General features: G+C 47.2%; 40 non-coding genes and 18 pseudogenes across 40 annotated transcripts; all 58 read right to left on the reverse strand.

The window, feature by feature from the left end:
* Window positions 1-72: 72 nt before the first annotated feature.
* Window positions 73-191, reverse strand: LOC138461494 (5S ribosomal RNA). The gene has a single exon (XR_011264109.1). It is a non-coding gene; the product is annotated as a 5S ribosomal RNA (ribosomal RNA).
* Window positions 192-654: 463 nt separating this feature from the next.
* On the reverse strand, window positions 655-763 carry LOC138456438 (5S ribosomal RNA; annotated as a pseudogene).
* A 106-nt stretch (window positions 764-869) lies between these two features.
* On the reverse strand, window positions 870-988 carry LOC138460540 (5S ribosomal RNA). Its single transcript, XR_011263224.1, has one exon. It is a non-coding gene; the product is annotated as a 5S ribosomal RNA (ribosomal RNA).
* Window positions 989-1,094: 106 nt separating this feature from the next.
* On the reverse strand, window positions 1,095-1,213 carry LOC138455203 (5S ribosomal RNA). Its single transcript, XR_011261844.1, has one exon. It is a non-coding gene; the product is annotated as a 5S ribosomal RNA (ribosomal RNA).
* A 106-nt stretch (window positions 1,214-1,319) lies between these two features.
* On the reverse strand, window positions 1,320-1,438 carry LOC138463774 (5S ribosomal RNA). Its single transcript, XR_011266359.1, has one exon. It is a non-coding gene; the product is annotated as a 5S ribosomal RNA (ribosomal RNA).
* A 106-nt stretch (window positions 1,439-1,544) lies between these two features.
* LOC138463658 (5S ribosomal RNA) lies at window positions 1,545-1,663 on the reverse strand. The gene has a single exon (XR_011266245.1). It is a non-coding gene; the product is annotated as a 5S ribosomal RNA (ribosomal RNA).
* Window positions 1,664-2,126: 463 nt separating this feature from the next.
* LOC138457130 (5S ribosomal RNA) lies at window positions 2,127-2,235 on the reverse strand (annotated as a pseudogene).
* A 106-nt stretch (window positions 2,236-2,341) lies between these two features.
* LOC138458622 (5S ribosomal RNA) lies at window positions 2,342-2,450 on the reverse strand (annotated as a pseudogene).
* A 106-nt stretch (window positions 2,451-2,556) lies between these two features.
* LOC138463122 (5S ribosomal RNA) lies at window positions 2,557-2,675 on the reverse strand. Its single transcript, XR_011265708.1, has one exon. It is a non-coding gene; the product is annotated as a 5S ribosomal RNA (ribosomal RNA).
* Window positions 2,676-2,781: 106 nt separating this feature from the next.
* On the reverse strand, window positions 2,782-2,900 carry LOC138454529 (5S ribosomal RNA). The gene has a single exon (XR_011261202.1). It is a non-coding gene; the product is annotated as a 5S ribosomal RNA (ribosomal RNA).
* A 106-nt stretch (window positions 2,901-3,006) lies between these two features.
* Window positions 3,007-3,125, reverse strand: LOC138463259 (5S ribosomal RNA). The gene has a single exon (XR_011265845.1). It is a non-coding gene; the product is annotated as a 5S ribosomal RNA (ribosomal RNA).
* A 106-nt stretch (window positions 3,126-3,231) lies between these two features.
* LOC138462580 (5S ribosomal RNA) lies at window positions 3,232-3,350 on the reverse strand. Its single transcript, XR_011265176.1, has one exon. It is a non-coding gene; the product is annotated as a 5S ribosomal RNA (ribosomal RNA).
* A 463-nt stretch (window positions 3,351-3,813) lies between these two features.
* On the reverse strand, window positions 3,814-3,922 carry LOC138458289 (5S ribosomal RNA; annotated as a pseudogene).
* A 106-nt stretch (window positions 3,923-4,028) lies between these two features.
* LOC138461839 (5S ribosomal RNA) lies at window positions 4,029-4,147 on the reverse strand. Its single transcript, XR_011264446.1, has one exon. It is a non-coding gene; the product is annotated as a 5S ribosomal RNA (ribosomal RNA).
* Window positions 4,148-4,253: 106 nt separating this feature from the next.
* On the reverse strand, window positions 4,254-4,362 carry LOC138457630 (5S ribosomal RNA; annotated as a pseudogene).
* Window positions 4,363-4,825: 463 nt separating this feature from the next.
* Window positions 4,826-4,934, reverse strand: LOC138457586 (5S ribosomal RNA; annotated as a pseudogene).
* A 106-nt stretch (window positions 4,935-5,040) lies between these two features.
* LOC138458258 (5S ribosomal RNA) lies at window positions 5,041-5,149 on the reverse strand (annotated as a pseudogene).
* Window positions 5,150-5,255: 106 nt separating this feature from the next.
* LOC138460541 (5S ribosomal RNA) lies at window positions 5,256-5,374 on the reverse strand. The gene has a single exon (XR_011263225.1). It is a non-coding gene; the product is annotated as a 5S ribosomal RNA (ribosomal RNA).
* Window positions 5,375-5,480: 106 nt separating this feature from the next.
* On the reverse strand, window positions 5,481-5,599 carry LOC138454530 (5S ribosomal RNA). Its single transcript, XR_011261203.1, has one exon. It is a non-coding gene; the product is annotated as a 5S ribosomal RNA (ribosomal RNA).
* Window positions 5,600-5,705: 106 nt separating this feature from the next.
* Window positions 5,706-5,824, reverse strand: LOC138453950 (5S ribosomal RNA). Its single transcript, XR_011260649.1, has one exon. It is a non-coding gene; the product is annotated as a 5S ribosomal RNA (ribosomal RNA).
* A 106-nt stretch (window positions 5,825-5,930) lies between these two features.
* On the reverse strand, window positions 5,931-6,049 carry LOC138461495 (5S ribosomal RNA). The gene has a single exon (XR_011264110.1). It is a non-coding gene; the product is annotated as a 5S ribosomal RNA (ribosomal RNA).
* A 463-nt stretch (window positions 6,050-6,512) lies between these two features.
* Window positions 6,513-6,621, reverse strand: LOC138458150 (5S ribosomal RNA; annotated as a pseudogene).
* A 106-nt stretch (window positions 6,622-6,727) lies between these two features.
* Window positions 6,728-6,846, reverse strand: LOC138454449 (5S ribosomal RNA). The gene has a single exon (XR_011261126.1). It is a non-coding gene; the product is annotated as a 5S ribosomal RNA (ribosomal RNA).
* A 106-nt stretch (window positions 6,847-6,952) lies between these two features.
* LOC138454270 (5S ribosomal RNA) lies at window positions 6,953-7,071 on the reverse strand. The gene has a single exon (XR_011260955.1). It is a non-coding gene; the product is annotated as a 5S ribosomal RNA (ribosomal RNA).
* A 106-nt stretch (window positions 7,072-7,177) lies between these two features.
* Window positions 7,178-7,296, reverse strand: LOC138463438 (5S ribosomal RNA). Its single transcript, XR_011266025.1, has one exon. It is a non-coding gene; the product is annotated as a 5S ribosomal RNA (ribosomal RNA).
* A 463-nt stretch (window positions 7,297-7,759) lies between these two features.
* LOC138458661 (5S ribosomal RNA) lies at window positions 7,760-7,868 on the reverse strand (annotated as a pseudogene).
* A 106-nt stretch (window positions 7,869-7,974) lies between these two features.
* Window positions 7,975-8,093, reverse strand: LOC138461118 (5S ribosomal RNA). The gene has a single exon (XR_011263754.1). It is a non-coding gene; the product is annotated as a 5S ribosomal RNA (ribosomal RNA).
* A 106-nt stretch (window positions 8,094-8,199) lies between these two features.
* On the reverse strand, window positions 8,200-8,318 carry LOC138464896 (5S ribosomal RNA). The gene has a single exon (XR_011267472.1). It is a non-coding gene; the product is annotated as a 5S ribosomal RNA (ribosomal RNA).
* Window positions 8,319-8,424: 106 nt separating this feature from the next.
* On the reverse strand, window positions 8,425-8,543 carry LOC138461496 (5S ribosomal RNA). The gene has a single exon (XR_011264112.1). It is a non-coding gene; the product is annotated as a 5S ribosomal RNA (ribosomal RNA).
* Window positions 8,544-9,006: 463 nt separating this feature from the next.
* Window positions 9,007-9,115, reverse strand: LOC138458179 (5S ribosomal RNA; annotated as a pseudogene).
* Window positions 9,116-9,221: 106 nt separating this feature from the next.
* LOC138460542 (5S ribosomal RNA) lies at window positions 9,222-9,340 on the reverse strand. The gene has a single exon (XR_011263226.1). It is a non-coding gene; the product is annotated as a 5S ribosomal RNA (ribosomal RNA).
* A 106-nt stretch (window positions 9,341-9,446) lies between these two features.
* Window positions 9,447-9,565, reverse strand: LOC138455204 (5S ribosomal RNA). The gene has a single exon (XR_011261845.1). It is a non-coding gene; the product is annotated as a 5S ribosomal RNA (ribosomal RNA).
* Window positions 9,566-9,671: 106 nt separating this feature from the next.
* On the reverse strand, window positions 9,672-9,790 carry LOC138463775 (5S ribosomal RNA). The gene has a single exon (XR_011266360.1). It is a non-coding gene; the product is annotated as a 5S ribosomal RNA (ribosomal RNA).
* A 106-nt stretch (window positions 9,791-9,896) lies between these two features.
* Window positions 9,897-10,015, reverse strand: LOC138461497 (5S ribosomal RNA). The gene has a single exon (XR_011264113.1). It is a non-coding gene; the product is annotated as a 5S ribosomal RNA (ribosomal RNA).
* A 463-nt stretch (window positions 10,016-10,478) lies between these two features.
* LOC138459604 (5S ribosomal RNA) lies at window positions 10,479-10,587 on the reverse strand (annotated as a pseudogene).
* Window positions 10,588-10,693: 106 nt separating this feature from the next.
* Window positions 10,694-10,802, reverse strand: LOC138459717 (5S ribosomal RNA; annotated as a pseudogene).
* A 106-nt stretch (window positions 10,803-10,908) lies between these two features.
* LOC138463197 (5S ribosomal RNA) lies at window positions 10,909-11,027 on the reverse strand. Its single transcript, XR_011265784.1, has one exon. It is a non-coding gene; the product is annotated as a 5S ribosomal RNA (ribosomal RNA).
* A 106-nt stretch (window positions 11,028-11,133) lies between these two features.
* On the reverse strand, window positions 11,134-11,252 carry LOC138462456 (5S ribosomal RNA). The gene has a single exon (XR_011265052.1). It is a non-coding gene; the product is annotated as a 5S ribosomal RNA (ribosomal RNA).
* A 453-nt stretch (window positions 11,253-11,705) lies between these two features.
* LOC138457131 (5S ribosomal RNA) lies at window positions 11,706-11,814 on the reverse strand (annotated as a pseudogene).
* A 106-nt stretch (window positions 11,815-11,920) lies between these two features.
* On the reverse strand, window positions 11,921-12,039 carry LOC138454520 (5S ribosomal RNA). Its single transcript, XR_011261193.1, has one exon. It is a non-coding gene; the product is annotated as a 5S ribosomal RNA (ribosomal RNA).
* Window positions 12,040-12,145: 106 nt separating this feature from the next.
* LOC138459853 (5S ribosomal RNA) lies at window positions 12,146-12,264 on the reverse strand. The gene has a single exon (XR_011262670.1). It is a non-coding gene; the product is annotated as a 5S ribosomal RNA (ribosomal RNA).
* A 106-nt stretch (window positions 12,265-12,370) lies between these two features.
* LOC138462581 (5S ribosomal RNA) lies at window positions 12,371-12,489 on the reverse strand. Its single transcript, XR_011265177.1, has one exon. It is a non-coding gene; the product is annotated as a 5S ribosomal RNA (ribosomal RNA).
* A 463-nt stretch (window positions 12,490-12,952) lies between these two features.
* On the reverse strand, window positions 12,953-13,061 carry LOC138458326 (5S ribosomal RNA; annotated as a pseudogene).
* A 106-nt stretch (window positions 13,062-13,167) lies between these two features.
* On the reverse strand, window positions 13,168-13,286 carry LOC138461840 (5S ribosomal RNA). The gene has a single exon (XR_011264447.1). It is a non-coding gene; the product is annotated as a 5S ribosomal RNA (ribosomal RNA).
* A 106-nt stretch (window positions 13,287-13,392) lies between these two features.
* Window positions 13,393-13,501, reverse strand: LOC138457631 (5S ribosomal RNA; annotated as a pseudogene).
* Window positions 13,502-13,964: 463 nt separating this feature from the next.
* On the reverse strand, window positions 13,965-14,073 carry LOC138458407 (5S ribosomal RNA; annotated as a pseudogene).
* Window positions 14,074-14,179: 106 nt separating this feature from the next.
* LOC138458259 (5S ribosomal RNA) lies at window positions 14,180-14,288 on the reverse strand (annotated as a pseudogene).
* Window positions 14,289-14,394: 106 nt separating this feature from the next.
* LOC138464997 (5S ribosomal RNA) lies at window positions 14,395-14,513 on the reverse strand. The gene has a single exon (XR_011267572.1). It is a non-coding gene; the product is annotated as a 5S ribosomal RNA (ribosomal RNA).
* A 106-nt stretch (window positions 14,514-14,619) lies between these two features.
* LOC138455228 (5S ribosomal RNA) lies at window positions 14,620-14,738 on the reverse strand. Its single transcript, XR_011261869.1, has one exon. It is a non-coding gene; the product is annotated as a 5S ribosomal RNA (ribosomal RNA).
* A 106-nt stretch (window positions 14,739-14,844) lies between these two features.
* On the reverse strand, window positions 14,845-14,963 carry LOC138462545 (5S ribosomal RNA). The gene has a single exon (XR_011265141.1). It is a non-coding gene; the product is annotated as a 5S ribosomal RNA (ribosomal RNA).
* A 106-nt stretch (window positions 14,964-15,069) lies between these two features.
* Window positions 15,070-15,188, reverse strand: LOC138462193 (5S ribosomal RNA). Its single transcript, XR_011264797.1, has one exon. It is a non-coding gene; the product is annotated as a 5S ribosomal RNA (ribosomal RNA).
* Window positions 15,189-15,294: 106 nt separating this feature from the next.
* LOC138459907 (5S ribosomal RNA) lies at window positions 15,295-15,413 on the reverse strand. The gene has a single exon (XR_011262686.1). It is a non-coding gene; the product is annotated as a 5S ribosomal RNA (ribosomal RNA).
* Window positions 15,414-15,519: 106 nt separating this feature from the next.
* On the reverse strand, window positions 15,520-15,638 carry LOC138462644 (5S ribosomal RNA). The gene has a single exon (XR_011265239.1). It is a non-coding gene; the product is annotated as a 5S ribosomal RNA (ribosomal RNA).
* Window positions 15,639-16,101: 463 nt separating this feature from the next.
* On the reverse strand, window positions 16,102-16,210 carry LOC138457854 (5S ribosomal RNA; annotated as a pseudogene).
* A 106-nt stretch (window positions 16,211-16,316) lies between these two features.
* Window positions 16,317-16,435, reverse strand: LOC138454226 (5S ribosomal RNA). The gene has a single exon (XR_011260912.1). It is a non-coding gene; the product is annotated as a 5S ribosomal RNA (ribosomal RNA).
* A 106-nt stretch (window positions 16,436-16,541) lies between these two features.
* LOC138461543 (5S ribosomal RNA) lies at window positions 16,542-16,660 on the reverse strand. The gene has a single exon (XR_011264158.1). It is a non-coding gene; the product is annotated as a 5S ribosomal RNA (ribosomal RNA).
* Window positions 16,661-16,766: 106 nt separating this feature from the next.
* LOC138455950 (5S ribosomal RNA) lies at window positions 16,767-16,885 on the reverse strand. The gene has a single exon (XR_011262049.1). It is a non-coding gene; the product is annotated as a 5S ribosomal RNA (ribosomal RNA).
* A 106-nt stretch (window positions 16,886-16,991) lies between these two features.
* Window positions 16,992-17,110, reverse strand: LOC138462844 (5S ribosomal RNA). Its single transcript, XR_011265433.1, has one exon. It is a non-coding gene; the product is annotated as a 5S ribosomal RNA (ribosomal RNA).
* Window positions 17,111-17,339: the final 229 nt, after the last annotated feature.

Raw genomic sequence — 17,339 nt, forward strand, 5'->3', positions numbered from 1 at the left:
TAGTCGGCTAGACCTTGCAGTTTTAAAAGGCAATTGAGAAAGGGCTCACTTCCTGAACTTGGAGCACAAAAAAGCCTACAGCACCTGGTATTCCCAGGCGGTCTCCCATCCAGGTACTAACTAGGCCTGACACTGCTTAACTTCCGAGATCAGACGAGATCGGGTGCATTCAGTGTGGTGTGGCCGTAGGCTCTAGGAATGCTAAGAATATTACTCTTATGCATTTGCATTTAGTAAGCTAAGCCATGCAGCCACTTGCAACATGATACCACGCTCATCGCTCGATCAGGCTCGATCAGGCGAGATATATAAGACTGGTGGGCCCATTCAGGACTCCTATGTCTGGTAGGATAACTTTAATTCATCCATCCTGTGTCTGTTGCAGGGAGGTGGAGAGAACAATCAACACAATAATGGGTTTCTTTCATGCCTCTTGAAGGACTCAATATTCTCTCTACTGCATTACATGTGAAAGTCGATTTATTACCCATGAACACACTACCTGTATGCTAATTCTATGTAAAAAGGTAGCTCCAGCCCTCATGATGTTGTCCAACATTTCCGCTATAAAACGGGATACAATTATTTTGGAAACATACCAAATTTGAAAAATAATTGAGAAGTTGCGCAATTACTAATCATGGAGCACAAAAAAGCCTACAGCACCTGGTATTCCCAGGCAGTCTCCCATCCAGGTACTAACTAGGCCCAACCCTGCTTAGCTTCCGAGATCGGGCGCATTCAGTGTGGTGTGGCCGTAGGCTCTGGGCCTAGTGAGTTTTGTACTTTTAAGCATCTAGTCGGCTAGACCTTGCAGTTTTGAAAGGCAATTGTGAAATGGCTCACTTCCTGAACTTGGAGTACAAAAAAGCCTACAGCACCTGGTATTCCCAGGTGGTCTCCCATCCAGGTACTAACTAGGCCCGACACTGCTTAGCTTCCGAGATCAGACGAGATCGGGCGCAATCAGTGTGGTGTGGCCGTAGGCTCTGGGCCTAGTGAGTTTTGTACTTTTAAGCATCTAGTCAGCTAGACCTTGCAGTTTTGAAAGGCAATTGAGAAATGGCTCACTTCCTGAACTTGGAGCACAAAAAAGCCTACAGCACCTGGTATTCCCAGGCGGTCTCCCATCCAGGTACTAACGAGGCCCGACACTGCTTAGCTTCCGAGATCAGACGAGATGGGGCGCATTCAGTGTGGTGTGGCCGCAGGCTCTGGGCCTTGTGAGTTTTGTACTTTTAAGCATCTAGTCAGCTAGACCTTGCAGTTTTGAAAGGCAATTGAGAAATGGCTCACTTCCTGAACTTGGAGCACAAAAAAGCCTACAGCACCTGGTATTCCCAGGCGGTCTCCCATCCAGGTACTAACGAGGCCCGACACTGCTTAGCTTCCGAGATCAGACGAGATCAGGCGCATTCAGTGTGGTGTGGCCGTAGGCTCTGGGCCTTGTGAGTTTTGTACTTTTAAGCATCTAGTCGGCTAGACCTTGCAGTTTTAAAAGGCAATTGAGAAAGGGCTCACTTCCTGAACTTGGAGCACAAAAAAGCCTACAGCACCTGGTATTCCCAGGCGGTCTCCCATCCAGGTACTAACTAGGCCTGACACTGCTTAACTTCCAAGATCAGACGAGATCGGGTGCATTCAGTGTGGTGTGGCCGTAGGCTCTAGGAATGCTAAGAATATTACTCTTATGCATTTGCATTTAGTAAGCTAAGCCATGCAGCCACTTGCAACATGATACCACGCTCATTGCTCGATCAGGCTCGATCAGGCGAGATATATAAGACTGGTGGGCCCATTCAGGACTCCTATGTCTGGTAGGATAACTTTAATTCATCCATCCTGTGTCTGTTGCAGGGAGGTGGAGAGAACAATCAACACAATAATGGGTTTCTTTCATGCCTCTTGAAGGACTCAATATTCTCTGTACTGCATTACATGTGAAAGTCGATTTATTACCCATGAACACACTACCTGTATGCTAATTCTATGTAAAAAGGTAGCTCCAGCCCTCATGATGTTGTCCAACATTTCCGCTATAAAACGGGATACAATTATTTTGGAAACATACCAAATTTGAAAAATAATTGAGAAGTTGCGCAATTACTAATCATGGAGCACAAAAAAGCCTACAGCACCTGGTATTCCCAGGCAGTCTCCCATCCAGGTACTAACTAGGCCCGACCCTGCTTAGCTTCCGAGATCGGGCGCATTCAGTGTGGTGTGGCCGTAGGCTCTGGGACTAGTGAGTTTTGTACTTTTAAGCATCTAGTCGGCTAGACCTTGCAGTTTTGAAAGGCAATTGTGAAATGGCTCACTTCCTGAACTTGGAGTACAAAAACGCCTACAGCACCTGGGATTCCCAGGCGGTCTCCCATCCAGGTACTAACGAGGCCCGACACTGCTTAGCTTCCGAGATCAGACGCATTCAGTGTGGTGTGGCCGTAGGCTCTGGGCCTTGTGAGTTTTTTACTTTTAAGCATCTAGTCGGCTAGACCTTGCAGTTTTGAAAGGCAATTGTGAAATGGCTCACTTCCTGAACTTGGAGCACAAAAAAGCCTACAGCACCTGGTATTCCCAGGTGGTTTCCCATCCAGGTACTAACTAGGCCCGGCACTGCTTAGCTTCCGAGATCAGACGAGATCGGGCGCAATCAGTGTGGTGTGGCTGTAGGCTCTGGGCCTAGTGAGTTTTGTACTTTTAAGCATCTAGTCAGCTAGACCTTGCAGTTTTGAAAGGCAATTGAGAAATGGCTCACTTCCTGAACTTGGAGCACAAAAAAGCCTACAGCACCTGGTATTCCCAGGCGGTCTCCCATCCAGGTACTAACGAGGCCTGACACTGCTTAGCTTCCGAGATCAGACGAGATCGGGCGCATTCAGTGTGGTGTGGCCGTAAGCTCTGGGCCTTGTGAGTTTTGTACTTTTAAGCATCTAGTCGGCTAGACCTTGCAGTTTTGAAAGGCAATTGAGAAATGGCTCACTTCCTGAACTTGGAGTACAAAGAAGCCTACAGCACCTGGTATTCCCAGGTGGTCTCCCATCCAGGTACTAACTAGGCCCAACACTGCTTAGCTTCTGAGATCAGACGAGATCAGGCGCATTCAGTGTGGTGTGGCCGTAGGCTCTGGGCCTAGTGAGTTTTGTACTTTTAAGCATCTAGTCGGCTAGACCTTGCAGTTTTGAAAGGCAATTGAGAAAGGGCTCACTTCCTGAACTTGGAGCACAAAAAAGCCTACAGCACCTGGTATTCCCAGGCGGTCTCCCATCCAGGTACTAACTAGGCCTAACACTGCTTAACTTCCGAGATCAGACGAGATCAGGTGCATTCAGTGTGGTGTGGCCGTAGGCTCTAGGAATGCTAAGAATATTACTCTTATGCATTTGCATTTAGTAAGCTAAGCCATGCAGCCACTTGCAACATGATACCACGCTCATCGCTCGATCAGGCTCGATCAGGCGAGATATATAAGACTGGTGGGCCCATTCAGGACTCCTATGTCTGGTAGGATAACTTTAATTCATCCATCCTGTGTCTGTTGCAGGGAGGTGGAGAGAACAATCAACACAATAATGGTTTTCTTTCATGCCTCTTGAAGGACTCAATATTCTCTGTACTGCATTACATGTGAAAGTCGATTTATTACCCATGAACACACTACCTGTATGCTAATTCTATGTAAAAAGGTAGCTCCAGCCCTCATGATGTTGTCCAACATTTCCGCTATAAAACGGGATACAATTATTTTGGAAACATACCAAATTTGAAAAATAATTGAGAAGTTGCGCAATTACTAATCATGGAGCACAAAAAAGCCTACAGCACCTGGTATTTCCAGGCAGTCTCCCATCCAGGTACTAACTAGGCCCGACCCTGCTTAGCTTCCGAGATCGGGCGCATTCAGTGTGGTGTGGCCGTAGGCTCTGGGCCTAGTGAGTTTTGTACTTTTAAGCATCTAGTCGGCTAGACCTTGCAGTTTTGAAAGGCAATTGTGAAATGGCTCACTTCCTGAACTTGGAGCACAAAAAAGCCTACAGCACCTGGTATTCCCAGGTGGTCTCCCATCCAGGTACTAACTAGGCCCGACACTGCTTAGCTTCTGAGATCAGACGAGATCAGGCACATTCAGTGTGGTGTGGCCGTAGGCTCTGAACCTAGTGAGTTTTGTACTTTTAAGCATCTAGTCGGCTAGACCTTGCAGTTTTAAAAGGCAATTGAGAAAGGGCTCACTTCCTGAACTTGGAGCACAAAAAAGCCTACAGCACCTGGTATTCCCAGGCGGTCTCCCATCCAGGTACTAACTAGGCCTGACACTGCTTAACTTCCGAGATCAGATGCATTCAGTGTGGTGTGGCCGTAGGCTCTAGGAATGCTAAGAATATTACTCTTATGCATTTGCATTTAGTAAGCTAAGCCATGCAGCCACTTGCAACATGATACCACGCTCATCGCTCGATCAGGCTCGATCAGGCGAGATATATAAGACTGGTGGGCCCATTCAGGACTCCTATGTCTGGTAGGATAACTTTAATTCATCCATCCTGTGTCTGTTGCAGGGAGGTGGAGAGAACAATCAACACAATAATGGTTTTCTTTCATGCCTCTTGAAGGACTCAATATTCTCTGTACTGCATTACATGTGAACGTCGATTTATTACCCATGAACACACTACCTGTATGCTAATTCTATGTAAAAAGGTAGCTCCAGCCCTCATGATGTTGTCCAACATTTCCGCTATAAAACGGTATACAATTATTTTGGAAACATACCAAATTTGAAAAATAATTGAGAAGTTGCGCAATTACTAATCATGGAGCACAAAAAAGCCTACAGCACCTGGTATTCCCAGGCAGTCTCCCATCCAGGTACTAACTAGGCCCGACCCTGCTTAGCTTCCGAGATCGGGGGCATTCAGTGTGGTGTGGCCGTAGGCTCTGGGCCTAGTGAGTTTTGTACTTTTAAGCATCTAGTCGGCTAGACCTTGCAGTTTTGAAAGGCAATTGTGAAATGGCTCACTTCCTGAACTTGGAGTACAAAAACGCCTACAGCACCTGGTATTCCCAGGCGGTCTCCCATCCAGGTACTAACGAGGCCCGACACTGCTTAGCTTCCGAGATCAGACGCATTCAGTGTGGTGTGGCCGTAGGCTCTGGGCCTTGTGAGTTTTGTACTTTTAAGCATCTAGTCGGCTAGACCTTGCAGTTTTGAAAGGCAATTGTGAAATGGCTCACTTCCTGAACTTGGAGCACAAAAAAGCCTACAGCACCTGGTATTCCCAGGTGGTCTCCCATCCAGGTACTAACTAGGCCCGACACTGCTTAGCTTCCGAGATCAGACGAGATCGGGCGCAATCAGTGTGGTGTGGCCGTAGGCTCTGGGCCTAGTGAGTTTTGTACTTTTAAGCATCTAGTCAGCTAGACCTTGCAGTTTTGAAAGGCAATTGAGAAATGGCTCACTTCCTGAACTTGGAGCACAAAAAAGCCTACAGCACCTGGTATTCCCAGGCGGTCTCCCATCCAGGTACTAACGAGGCCTGACACTGCTTAGCTTCCGAGATCAGACGAGATCGGGCGCATTCAGTGTGGTGTGGCCGTAAGCTCTGGGCCTTGTGAGTTTTGTACTTTTAAGCATCTAGTCGGCTAGACCTTGCAGTTTTGAAAGGCAATTGAGAAATGGCTCACTTCCTGAACTTGGAGTACAAAAAAGCCTACAGCACCTGGTATTCCCAGGTAGTCTCCCATCCAGGTATTAACTAGGCCCGACACTGCTTAGCTTCTGAGATCAGACGAGATCAGGCGCATTCAGTGTGGTGTGGCCGTAGGCTCTGGGCCTAGTGAGTTTTGTACTTTTAAGCATCTAGTCGGCTAGACCTTGCAGTTTTAAAAGGCAATTGAGAAAGGGCTCACTTCCTGAACTTGGAGCACAAAAAAGCCTACAGCACCTGGTATTCCCAGGCGGTCTCCCATCCAGGTACTAACTAGGCCTGACACTGCTTAACTTCCGAGATCAGACGAGATCGGGTGCATTCAGTGTGGTGTGGCCGTAGGCTCTAGAAATGCTAAGAATATTACTCTTATGCATTTGCATTTAGTAAGCTAAGCCATGCAGCCACTTGCAACATGATACCACGCTCATCGCTCGATCAGGCTCGATCAGGCGAGATATATAAGACTGGTGGGCCCATTCAGGACTCCTATGTCTGGTAGGATAACTTTAATTCATCCATCCTGTGTCTGTTGCAGGGAGGTGGAGAGAACAATCAACACAATAATGGGTTTCTTTCATGCCTCTTGAAGGACTCAATATTCTCTGTACTGCATTACATGTGAAAGTCGATTTATTACCCATGAACACACTACCTGTATGCTAATTCTATGTAAAAAGGTAGCTCCAGCCCTCATGATGTTGTCCAACATTTCCGCTATAAAACGGGATACAATTATTTTGGAAACATACCAAATTTGAAAAATAATTGAGAAGTTGTGCAATTACTAATCATGGAGCACAAAAAAGCCTACAGCACCTGGTATTCCCAGGCAGTCTCCCATCCACGTACTAACTAGGCCCGACCCTGCTTAGCTTCCGAGATCGGGCGCATTCAGTGTGGTGTGGCCGTAGGCTCTGGGCCTAGTGAGTTTTGTACTTTTAAGCATCTAGTCGGCTAGACCTTGCAGTTTTGAAAGGCAATTGTGAAATGGCTCACTTCCTGAACTTGGAGCACAAAAAAGCCTACAGCACCTGGTATTCCCAGGTGGTCTCCCATCCAGGTACTAACTAGGCCCGACACTGCTTAGCTTCCGAGATCAGACGAGATCGGGCGCAATCAGTGTGGTGTGTCCGTAGTCTCTGGGCCTAGTGAGTTTTGTACTTTTAAGCATCTAGTCAGCTAGACCTTGCAGTTTTGAAAGGCAATTGAGAAATGGCTCACTTCCTGAACTTGGAGCACAAAAAAGCCTACAGCACCTGGTATTCCCAGGCGGTCTCCCATCCAGGTACTAACGAGGCCCGACACTGCTTAGCTTCCGAGATCAGACGAGATCGGGCACATTCAGTGTGGTGTGGCCGTATGCTCTGGGTCTTGTGAGTTTTGTACTTTTAAGCATCTAGTCGGCTAGACCTTGCAGTTTTAAAAGGCAATTGAGAAAGGGCTCACTTCCTGAACTTGGAGCACAAAAAAGCCTACAGCACCTGGTATTCCCAGGCAGTCTCCCATCCAGGTACTAACTAGGCCTGACACTGCTTAACTTCCGAGATCAGACGAGATCGGGTGCATTCAGTGTGGTGTGGCCGTAGGCTCTAGGAATGCTAAGAATATTACTCTTATGCATTTGCATTTAGTAAGCTAAGCCATGCAGCCACTTGCAACATGATACCACGCTCATCGCTCGATCAGGCTCGATCAGGCGAGATATATAAGACTGGTGGGCCCATTCAGGACTCCTATGTCTGGTAGGATAACTTTAATTCATCCATCCTGTGTCTGTTGCAGGGAGGTGGAGAGAACAATCAACACAATAATGGTTTTCTTTCATGCCTCTTGAAGGACTCAATATTCTCTGTACTGCATTACATGTGAAAGTCGATTTATTACCCATGAACACACTACCTGTATGCTAATTCTATGTAAAAAGGTAGCTCCAGCCCTCATGATGTTGTCCAACATTTCCGCTATAAAACGGGATACAATTATTTTGGAAACATACCAAATTTGAAAAATAATTGAGAAGTTGCGCAATTACTAATCATGGAGCACAAAAAAGCCTACAGCACCTGGTATTCCCAGGCAGTCTCCCATCCAGGTACTAACGAGGCCCTACACTGCTTAGCTTCCGAGATCAGACGCATTCAGTGTGGTGTGGCCGTAGGCTCTGGGCCTTGTGAGTTTTGTACTTTTAAGCATCTAGTCGGCTAGACCTTGCAGTTTTGAAAGGCAATTGTGAAATGGCTCACTTCCTGAACTTGGAGCACAAAAAAGCCTACAGCACCTGGTATTCCCAGGCGGTCTCCCATCCAGGTACTAACAAGGCCCGACACTGCTTAGCTTCCGAGATCAGACGAGATCGGGCGCATTCAGTGTGGTGTGGCCGTAGGCTCTGGGCCTTGTGAGTTTTGTACTTTTAAGCATCTAGTCGGCTAGACCTTGCAGTTTTGAAAGGCAATTGAGAAATGGCTCACTTCCTGAACTTGGAGTACAAAAAAGCCTACAGCACCTGGTATTCCCAGGCGGTCTCCCATCCAGGTACTAACTAGGCCCGACACTGCTTAGCTTCTGAGATCAGACGAGATCAGGCGCATTCAGTGTGGTGTGGCCTTAGGCTCTGGGCCTAGTGAGTTTTGTACTTTTAAGCATCTAGTCGGCTAGACCTTGCAGTTTTAAAAGGCAATTGAGAAAGGGCTCACTTCCTGAACTTGGAGCACAAAAAAGCCTACAGCACCTGGTATTCCCAGGCGGTCTCCCATCCAGGTACTAACTAGGCCTGACACTGCTTAACTTCCGAGATCAGACGAGATCGGGTGCATTCAGTGTGGTGTGGCCGTAGGCTCTAGGAATGCTAAGAATATTACTCTTATGCATTTGCATTTAGTAAGCTAAGCCATGCAGCCACTTGCAACATGATACCACGCTCATCGCTCGATCAGGCTCGATCAGGCGAGATATATAAGACTGGTGGGCCCATTCAGGACTCCTATGTCTGGTAGGATAACTTTAATTCATCCATCCTGTGTCTGTTGCAGGGAGGTGGAGAGAACAATCAACACAATAATGGGTTTCTTTCATGCCTCTTGAAGGACTCAATATTCTCTGTACTGCATTACATGTGAAAGTCGATTTATTACCCATGAACACACTACCTGTATGCTAATTCTATGTAAAAAGGTAGCTCCAGCCCTCATGATGTTGTCCAACATTTCCGCTATAAAACGGGATACAATTATTTTGGAAACATACCAAATTTGAAAAATAATTGAGAAGTTGCGCAATTACTAATCATGGAGCACAAAAAAGCCTACAGCACCTGGTATTCCCAGGCAGTCTCCCATCCAGGTACTAACTAGACCCGACCCTGCTTAGCTTCCGAGATCGGGCGCATTCAGTGTGGTGTGGCCGTAGGCTCTGGGCCTAGTGAGTTTTGTACTTTTAAGCATCTAGTCGGCTAGACCTTGCAGTTTTGAAAGGCAATTGTGAAATGGCTCACTTCCTGAACTTGGAGTACAAAAAAGCCTACAGCACCTGGTATTCCCAGGTGGTCTCCCATCCAGGTACTAACTAGGCCCGACACTGCTTAGCTTCCGAGATCAGACGAGATCGGGCGCAATCAGTGTGGTGTGGCCGTAGGCTCTGGGCCTAGTGAGTTTTGTACTTTTAAGCATCTAGTCAGCTAGACCTTGCAGTTTTGAAAGGCAATTGAGAAATGGCTCACTTCCTGAACTTGGAGCACAAAAAAGCCTACAGCACCTGGTATTCCCAGGCGGTCTCCCATCCAGGTACTAACGAGGCCCGACACTGCTTAGCTTCCGAGATCAGACGAGATGGGGCGCATTCAGTGTGGTGTGGCCGCAGGCTCTGGGCCTTGTGAGTTTTGTACTTTTAAGCATCTAGTCAGCTAGACCTTGCAGTTTTGAAAGGCAATTGAGAAATGGCTCACTTCCTGAACTTGGAGCACAAAAAAGCCTACAGCACCTGGTATTCCCAGGCGGTCTCCCATCCAGGTACTAACGAGGCCCGACACTGCTTAGCTTCCGAGATCAGACGAGATCAGGCGCATTCAGTGTGGTGTGGCCGTAGGCTCTGGGCCTTGTGAGTTTTGTACTTTTAAGCATCTAGTCGGCTAGACCTTGCAGTTTTAAAAGGCAATTGAGAAAGGGCTCACTTCCTGAACTTGGAGCACAAAAAAGCCTACAGCACCTGGTATTCCCAGGCGGTCTCCCATCCAGGTACTAACTAGGCCTGACACTGCTTAACTTCCGAGATCAGACGAGATCGGGTGCATTCAGTGTGGTGTGGCCGTAGGCTCTAGGAATGCTAAGAATATTACTCTTATGCATTTGCATTTAGTAAGCTAAGCCATGCAGCCACTTGCAACATGATACCACGCTCATCGCTCGATCAGGCTCATTCAGGCGAGATATATAAGACTGGTGGGCCCATTCAGGACTCCTATGTCTGGTAGGATAACTTTAATTCATCCATCCTGTGTCTGTTGCAGGGAGGTGGAGAGAACAATCAACACAATAATGGTTTTCTTTCATGCCTCTTGAAGGACTCAATATTCTCTGTACTGCATTACATGTGAAAGTCGATTTATTACCCATGAACACACTACCTGTATGCTAATTCTATGTAAAAAGGTAGCTCCAGCCCTCATGATGTTGTCCAACATTTCCGCTATAAAACGGGATACAATTATTTTGGAAACATACCAAATTTGAAAAATAATTGAGAAGTTGTGCAATTACTAATCATGGAGCACAAAAAAGCCTACAGCACCTGGTATTCCCAGGCAGTCTCCCATCCAGGTACTAACTAGGCCCGACCCTGCTTAGCTTCCAAGATCGGGCGCATTCAGTGTGGTGTGGCCCTAGGTTCTGGGCCTAGTGAGTTTTGTACTTTTAAGCATCTAGTCGGCTAGACCTTGCAGTTTTGAAAGGCAATTGTGAAATGGCTCACTTCCTGAACTTGGAGCACAAAAAAGCCTACAGCACCTGGTATTCCCAGGTGGTCTCCCATCCAGGTACTAACTAGGCCCGACACTGCTTAGCTTCCGAGATCAGACGAAATCAGTGTGGTGTGTCCGTAGTCTCTGGGCCTAGTGAGTTTTGTACTTTTAAGCATCTAGTCAGCTAGACCTTGCAGTTTTGAAAGGCAATTGAGAAATGGCTCACTTCCTGAACTTGGAGCACAAAAAAGCCTACAGCACCTGGTATTCCCAGGCGGTCTCCCATCCAGGTACTAACGAGGCCCGACACTGCTTAGTTTCCGAGATCAGACGAGATCGGGCACATTCAGTGTGGTGTGGCCGTAGGCTCTGGGCCTTGTGAGTTTTGTACTTTTAAGCATCTAGTCGGCTAGACCTTGCAGTTTTAAAAGGCAATTGAGAAAGGGCTCACTTCCTGAACTTGGAGCACAAAAAAGCCTACAGCACCGGGTATTCCCAGGCGGTCTCCCATCCAGGTACTAACTAGGCCTGACACTGCTTAACTTCCGAGATCAGACGAGATCGGGTGCATTCAGTGTGGTGTGGCCGTAGGCTCTAGGAACGCTAAGAATATTACTCTTATGCATTTGCATTTAGTAAGCTAAGCCATGCAGCCACTTGCAACATGATACCACGCTCATCGCTCGATCAGGCGAGATATATAAGACTGGTGGGCCCATTCAGGACTCCTATGTCTGGTAGGATAACTTTAATTCATCCATCCTGTGTCTGTTGCAGGGAGGTGGAGAGAACAATCAACACAATAATGGGTTTCTTTCATGCCTCTTGAAGGACTCAATATTCTCTGTACTGCATTACATGTGAAAGTCGATTTATTACCCATGAACACACTACCTGTATGCTAATTCTATGTAAAAAGGTAGCTCCAGCCCTCATGATGTTGTCCAACATTTCCGCTATAAAACGGGATACAATTATTTTGGAAACATACCAAATTTGAAAAATAATTGAGAAGTTGCGCAATTACTAATCATGGAGCACAAAAAAGCCTACAGCACCTGGTATTCCCAGGCAGTCTCCCATCCAGGTACTAACTAGGCCCGACCCTGCTTAGCTTCCGAGATCGGGCGCATTCAGTGTGGTGTGGCCGTAGGCTCTGGGCCTAGTGAGTTTTGTACTTTTAAGCATCTAGTCGGCTAGACCTTGCAGTTTTGAAAGGCAATTGTGAAATGGCTCACTTCCAGAACTTGGAGCACAAAAAAGCCTACAGCACCTGGCATTCCCAGGCGGTCTCCCATCCAGGTACTAACGAGGCCCGACACTGCTTAGCTTCTGAGATCAGACGAGATCGGGCGCATTCAGTGTGGTGTGGCCGTAGGCTCTGGGCCTTGTGAGTTTTGTACTTTTAAGCATCTAGTCGGCTAGACCTTGCAGTTTTGAAAGGCAATTGAGAAATGGCTCACTTCCTGAACTTGGAGTACAAAAAAGCCTACAGCACCTGGTATTCCCAGGCGGTCTCCCATCCAGGTACTAACTAGGCCCAACACTGCTTAGCTTCTGAGATCAGACGAGATCAGGCGCATTCAGTGTGGTGTGGCCGTAGGCTCTGGGCCTAGTGAGTTTTGTACTTTTAAGCATCTAGTCGGCTAGACCTTGCAGTTTTGAAAGGCAATTGAGAAAGGGCTCACTTCCTGAACTTGGAGCACAAAAAAGCCTACAGCACCTGGTATTCCCAGGCGGTCTCCCATCCAGGTACTAACTAGGCCTAACACTGCTTAACTTCCGAGATCAGACGAGATCAGGTGCATTCAGTGTGGTGTGGCCGTAGGCTCTAGGAATGCTAAGAATATTACTCTTATGCATTTGCATTTAGTAAGCTAAGCCATGCAGCCACTTGCAACATGATACCACGCTCATCGCTCGATCAGGCTCGATCAGGCGAGATATATAAGACTGGTGGGCCCATTCAGGACTCCTATGTCTGGTAGGATAACTTTAATTCATCCATCCTGTGTCTGTTGCAGGGAGGTGGAGAGAACAATCAACACAATAATGGTTTTCTTTCATGCCTCTTGAAGGACTCAATATTCTCTGTACTGCATTACATGTGAAAGTCGATTTATTACCCATGAACACACTACCTGTATGCTAATTCTATGTAAAAAGGTAGCTCCAGCCCTCATGATGTTGTCCAACATTTCCGCTATAAAACGGGATACAATTATTTTGGAAACATACCAAATTTGAAAAATAATTGAGAAGTTGCGCAATTACTAATCATGGAGCACAAAAAAGCCTACAGCACCTGGTATTTCCAGGCAGTCTCCCATCCAGGTACTAACTAGGCCCGACCCTGCTTAGCTTCCGAGATCGGGAGCATTCAGTGTGGTGTGGCCGTAGGCTCTGGGCCTAGTGAGTTTTGTACTTTTAAGCATCTAGTCGGCTAGACCTTGCAGTTTTGAAAGGCAATTGTGAAATGGCTCACTTCCTGAACTTGGAGCACAAAAAAGCCTACAGCACCTGGTATTCCCAGGTGGTCTCCCATCCAGGTACTAACTAGGCCCGACACTGCTTAGCTTCTGAGATCAGACGAGATCAGGCACATTCAGTGTGGTGTGGCCGTAGGCTCTGAACCTAGTGAGTTTTGTACTTTTAAGCATCTAGTCGGCTAGACCTTGCAGTTTTAAAAGGCAATTGAGAAAGGGCTCACTTCCTGAACTTGGAGCACAAAAAAGCCTACAGCACCTGGTATTCCCAGGCGGTCTCCCATCCAGGTACTAACTAGGCCTGACACTGCTTAACTTCCGAGATCAGATGCATTCAGTGTGGTGTGGCCGTAGGCTCTAGGAATGCTAAGAATATTACTCTTATGCATTTGCATTTAGTAAGCTAAGCCATGCAGCCACTTGCAACATGATACCACGCTCATCGCTCGATCAGGCTCGATCAGGCGAGATATATAAGACTGGTGGGCCCATTCAGGACTCCTATGTCTGGTAGGATAACTTTAATTCATCCATCCTGTGTCTGTTGCAGGGAGGTGGAGAGAACAATCAACACAATAATGGTTTTCTTTCATGCCTCTTGAAGGACTCAATATTCTCTGTACTGCATTACATGTGAACGTCGATTTATTACCCATGAACACACTACCTGTATGCTAATTCTATGTAAAAAGGTAGCTCCAGCCCTCATGATGTTGTCCAACATTTCCGCTATAAAACGGTATACAATTATTTTGGAAACATACCAAATTTGAAAAATAATTGAGAAGTTGCGCAATTACTAATCATGGAGCACAAAAAAGCCTACAGCACCTGGTATTCCCAGGCAGTCTCCCATCCAGGTACTAACTAGGCCTGACCCTGCTTAGCTTCCGAGATCGGGCGCATTCAGTGTGGTGTGGCCGTAGGCTCTGGGCCTAGTGAGTTTTGTACTTTTAAGCATCTAGTCGGCTAGACCTTGCAGTTTTGAAAGGCAATTGTGAAATGGCTCACTTCCTGAACTTGGAGTACAAAAACGCCTACAGCACCTGGTATTCCCAGGCGGTCTCCCATCCAGGTACTAACGAGGCCCGACACTGCTTAGCTTCCGAGATCAGACGCATTCAGTGTGGTGTGGCCGTAGGCTCTGGGCCTTGTGAGTTTTGTACTTTTAAGCATCTAGTCGGCTAGACCTTGCAGTTTTGAAAGGCAATTGTGAAATGGCTCACTTCCTGAACTTGGAGCACAAAAAAGCCTACAGCACCTGGTATTCCCAGGTGGTCTCCCATCCAGGTACTAACTAGGCCCGACACTGCTTAGCTTCCGAGATCAGACGAGATTGGGCGCAATCAGTGTGGTGTGGCCGTAGGCTCTGGGCCTAGTGAGTTTTGTACTTTTAAGCATCTAGTCAGCTAGACCTTGCAGTTTTGAAAGGCAATTGAGAAATGGCTCACTTCCTGAACTTGGAGCACAAAAAAGCCTACAGCACCTGGTATTCCCAGGCAGTCTCCCATCCAGGTACTAACGAGGCCTGACACTGCTTAGCTTCCGAGATCAGACGAGATCGGGCGCATTCAGTGTGGTGTGGCCGTAAGCTCTGGGCCTTGTGAGTTTTGTACTTTTAAGCATCTAGTCGGCTAGACCTTGCAGTTTTGAAAGGCAATTGAGAAATGGCTCACTTCCTGAACTTGGAGTACAAAAAAGCCTACAGCACCTGGTATTCCCAGGTGGTCTCCCATCCAGGTATTAACTAGGCCCAACACTGCTTAGCTTCTGAGATCAGACGAGATCAGGCGCATTCAGTGTGGTGTGGCCGTAGGCTCTGGGCCTAGTGAGTTTTGTACTTTTAAGCATCTAGTCGGCTAGACCTTGCAGTTTTGAAAGGCAATTGTGAAATGGCTCACTTCCTGAACTTGGAGCACAAAAAAGCCTACAGCACCTGGTATTCCCAGGCGGTCTCCCATCCAGGTACTAACGAGGCCCGACACTGCTTAGCTTCCGAGATCAGACGAGATCGGGCGCATTCAGTGTGGTGTGGCCGTAGGCTCTGGGCCTTGTGAGTTTTGTACTTTTAAGCATCTAGTCGGCTAGACCTTGCAGTTTTGAAAGGCAATTGAGAAATGGCTCACTTCCTGAACTTGGAGTACAAAAAAGCCTACAGCACCTGGTATTCCCAGGCGGTCTCCCATCCAGGTACTAACTAGGCCCAACACTGCTTAGCTTCTGAGATCAGACGAGATCAGGCGCATTCAGTGTGGTGTGGCCGTAGGCTCTGGGCCTAGTGAGTTTTGTACTTTTAAGCATCTAGTCGGCTAGACCTTGCAGTTTTGAAAGGCAATTGAGAAAGGGCTCACTTCCTGAACTTGGAGCACAAAAAAGCCTACAGCACCTGGTATTCCCAGGCGGTCTCCCATCCAGGTACTAACTAGGCCTGACACTGCTTAACTTCCGAGATCAGACGAGATCGGGTGCATTCAGTGTGGTGTGGCCATAGGCTCTAGGAATGCTAAGAATATTACTCTTATGCATTTGCATTTAGTAAGCTAAGCCATGCAGCCACTTGCAACATGATACCACGCTCATCGCTCGATCAGGCTCGATCAGGCGAGATATATAAGACTGGTGGGCCCATTCAGGACTCCTATGTCTGGTAGGATAACTTTAATTCATCCATCCTGTGTCTGTTGCAGGGAGGTGGAGAGAACAATCAACACAATAATGGTTTTCTTTCATGCCTCTTGAAGGACTCAATATTCTTTGTACTGCATTACATGTGAAAGTCGATTTATTACCCATGAACACACTACCTGTATGCTAATTCTATGTAAAAAGGTAGCTCCAGCCCTCATGATGTTGTCCAACATTTCCGCTATAAAACGGTATACAATTATTTTGGAAACATACCAAATTTGAAAAATAATTGAGAAGTTGCGCAATTACTAATCATGGAGCACAAAAAAGCCTACAGCACCTGGTATTCCCAGGCAGTCTCCCATCCAGGTACTAACTAGGCCCGACCCTGCTTAGCTTCCGAGATCGGGCACATTCAGTGTGGTGTGGCCGTAGGCTCTGGGCCTAGTGAGTTTTGTACTTTTAAGCATCTAGTCGGCTAGACCTTGCAGTTTTGAAAGGAAATTGTGAAATGGCTCACTTCCTGAACTTGGAGCACAAAAAAGCCTACAGCACCTGGTATTCCCAGGCGGTCTCCCATCCAGGTACTAACGAGGCCCGACACTGCTTAGCTTCCGAGATCAGACGAGATTGGGCGCATTCAGTGTGGTGTGGCCGTAGGCTCTGGGCCTTGTGAGTTTTGTACTTTTAAGCATCTAGTCGGCTAGACCTTGCAGTTTTGAAAGGCAATTGAGAAATAGCTCACTTCCTGAACTTGGAGTACAAAAAAGCCTACAGCACCAGGTATTCCCAGGCGGTCTCCCATCCAGGTACTAACTAGGCCCGACACTGCTTAGCTTCTGAGATCAGACGAGATCAGGTGCATTCAGTGTGGTGTGGCCGTAGGCTCTGGGCCTAGTGAGTTTTGTACTTTTAAGCATCTAGTCGGCTAGACCTTGCAGTTTTGAAAGGCAATTGAGAAATGGCTCACTTCCTGAACTTGGAGTACAAAAAAGCCTACAGCACCTGGTATTCCCAGGCGGTCTCCCATCCAGGTACTAACTAGGCCCGACACTGCTTAGCTTCTGAGATCAGACGAGATCAGGCGCATTCAGTGTGGTGTGGCCGTAGGCTCTGGGCCTAGTGAGTTTTGTACTTTTAAGCATCTAGTCGGCTAGACCTTGCAGTTTTAAAAGGCAATTGAGAAAGGGCTCACTTCCTGAACTTGGAGCACAAAAAAACCTACAGCACCTGGTATTCCCAGGCGGTCTCCCATCCAGGTACTAACTAGGCCTGACACTGCTTAACTTCCGAGATCAGACGAGATCGGGTGCATTCAGTGTGGTGTGGCCGTAGGCTCTAGGAATGCTAAGAATATTACTCTTATGCATTTGCATTTAGTAAGCTAAGCCATGCAGCCACTTGCAACATGATACCACGCTCATCGCTCGATCAGGCTCGATCAGGCGAGATATATAAGACTGGTGGGCCCATTCAGGACTCCTATGTCTGGTAGGATAACTTTAATTCATCCATCCTGTGTCTGTTGCAGGGAGGTGGAGAGAACAATCAACACAATAATGGGTT

The sequence above is a fragment of the Ambystoma mexicanum genome, chromosome 4p, assembly GCF_040938575.1.
Source record: "Ambystoma mexicanum isolate Mex_15411 chromosome 4p, UKY_AmexF1_1, whole genome shotgun sequence".
NCBI classification, from domain to species: Eukaryota; Metazoa; Chordata; class Amphibia; order Caudata; family Ambystomatidae; genus Ambystoma; species Ambystoma mexicanum.